The sequence below is a fragment of the Ptychodera flava genome, chromosome 17 (genome assembly GCF_041260155.1).
Source record: "Ptychodera flava strain L36383 chromosome 17, AS_Pfla_20210202, whole genome shotgun sequence".
Lineage (NCBI taxonomy): Eukaryota > Metazoa > Hemichordata > Enteropneusta > Ptychoderidae > Ptychodera > Ptychodera flava.
The window spans coordinates 1,814,329-1,816,863 of NC_091944.1; the positions used below are offsets into that span (position 1 = coordinate 1,814,329).

Here is a 2,535-nt window from a genome sequence, read left to right on the forward strand (position 1 = left end):
TATCAAATGCAGAGGGCATCATCAAGTTCGCAGAGGGCATCATCACGTTCGCAGAGGGCATCATCACGTTCTTTTACATGTCACGTGAGTCGTGTTTAACCAATGGCAGTGCCGCTCAATGAGTGAGGTGTAATAATAAGTTTTAGCATTTGTACAGAACTTACTGCATTCGTTCTTGTCCATTGTTGTCAACGAACAGTTGGTTTCTCTTACTACCGTCTTCTATCCATTCACGATATACAGTGCCAGCTGCTCCAGGTTCCCAATTAGAGGCACCTCCATACGCTGTCATGGTACCAGAAAAGTAGTCCCAGTTTGTGTGCACAGCAATGCGGCCACCAGCGCCACCTCCACTCTGAGATCCAACAGCTGAAAGGTGTAATATGCCAATTACCGGTCAATTGGAATAATCCCGGTATGTGACAACTTAATCAATTGACCATTTTAAGTACTTATTCAATTGAATAATCTTCGTATGCGACAACTTAATGAGTACTATAGAATGGATGACGAAGCACTGCATTCTCTCTGTATCTTGCATACTTAAACTTTTCAACTGCTCTCTTTAAAAGCAAATGGAAAACATAAAAAGAGGATGTGAGCAATTTTGGAATATAAAATAAAATTATCAGGAGTATGCATTCAACATTTGAAATAGCTATTTAAGGGTACTTACAATAAATAGGGTTTGACATAAATTATGTGAAATTAACAATGGTCAATTAGTCAACTCTTACCATTCTTTGAATTATAGCTCCTGCAAATTTACAGTTTTAACTTCTTTCATTTTTTCTGTCTAGTTTCAAAAACTCATGCTGAAACACATTTTAGTTTTTGGGGAAAGCTTTCCAACAGATTTGCTTAAATTAGTCTGCAGATAAAACATCTTTTTGGTGGCACTTAAAAACATGATCAGTGAAGACATTGTGGTTCCATACCTGGTCCCCCATTGACTTGAATGTTTCCAACACCGGTGAATATATCTGAAGAGATCAGGACACTGCCTCCACTGGCACCACCTCCTCCACCATTGGAATCCCCGGCACCACCGTTACTTTGAATGGAGCCTATTGGCATAAATATTCAATAATTGCTATGTTTATGTAAAGGATGGTAACCAGGGACATGTTAGCAGGTCCCCAGTCCTTTTACCGGGTTCCCTTGATACGTCAATGCAATCAAATTAAGGGACAGCAGAAATCTTATCAGAACTCAAAGATCATTATCAAAGTTCTAAAACCTAACAAAAACACTGAATTGATAATAAAATGTTTGTCACAACCTTAGACATGACTTTTTGGAAATGTAAATTTTCAAACAACTGAAAGACTTATAAGGAGCAGTCATTTTTAACTGAATAAAATTTGTTTATATTTCACTAACAGGTAAGCATTCACAACATGAATATTCTGCAAATAGTACTTAGGTATATATATAACTTGTATTTGGTACATCGGTGGACTTTCTAAAACATAAAACTATACGCTCACTGATTTAGAAGGAGTAACGCTACATCTGACATTAAATTTGTTAACAGAATTCAATCAACCCAGTAATAAACCCAACATGGTTTGGCCAAAACCCACTCATATCAATGGTAATTGTCGGCATGTTCACATGGAATCAGAGTGAACAGGTTATTATTTTGGAGTACGTAGTTTACCCCTTCCCGAAATTAACTGTTTTAGGAAACTCTGTTGCAAATTTTTGTTGTCTGATGCAGCATATGATTTGTTCAGATGAAAGTATGGGGGTTGGGGGGGGGGGGGCTCGGGGTCAAAATGTCTTAGAAACTGACCATCAATCCGTACTGACTTCTTAGCATCAATCTTCAACACTCCTCCTCCTTGGGATTTCTCATTACTGGCTGCACTGCCAAAATCTTCCGGATGAACAAAATCACCATAGAACTTTCCTCCGCCTGTTGAAAGGGTTCCTCTACCTCCTTGTCCTCCATGGCCGGCACCAGATCCCCAAACATGGGCCTCACCATAACCAGCCTGACCACTGTTCAGGGACTGTCAATGTAAAGTAAAACAGGCAAATTTTACAAACTAATTTGTTTCCTTTATCTTTGCGATCATACCTCCAAATTGATTTTTAGCCAGGCTGTATTATGGAAATTTATGAATACATGGATGTAAAAAAAAACATCTATAGTGAATTCCGGAAGTCCAAATACAACTTCAATCATTTCGCCCTAAGTTTCCAAGCCCCCATTCCTAACTCTTACCCCAAAAATAATTTATCGCCCTTTTAGAACGTAACCTTTGACCTCATTTCCAAAAGTACGCACATCTTTGACGTCATCAGTTTGTGGCTATACCACTTGTAAAATGGTGCCTTATTATAAGTTTTCCCAAGATATTTTGTATACATATACGAGGCTTTAACAGGGTTCTCCCAGCCAAAATCAGCGTCGCGGCCCGCGACGCTATCGTTCAAGCCCACAACGCTTGCAATCTCACCCGATACTATCATTGTTACCCGCAATGCTAGAGGTTCAGCGGCAAAATGTTCACAATGGCATGGACT

General features: G+C 39.3%; 1 long non-coding RNA gene across 1 annotated transcript; it reads right to left on the reverse strand.

Annotated features, from left to right (window-relative positions):
* Positions 1 to 284: 284 nt before the first annotated feature.
* Positions 285 to 2,012, reverse strand: LOC139116430 (uncharacterized). Its single transcript, XR_011548287.1, has 3 exons — positions 1,799 to 2,012; positions 939 to 1,067; positions 285 to 369 (listed from the first exon to the last, which is right to left on the reverse strand). It is a non-coding gene; the product is annotated as an uncharacterized lncRNA (long non-coding RNA).
* Positions 2,013 to 2,535: the final 523 nt, after the last annotated feature.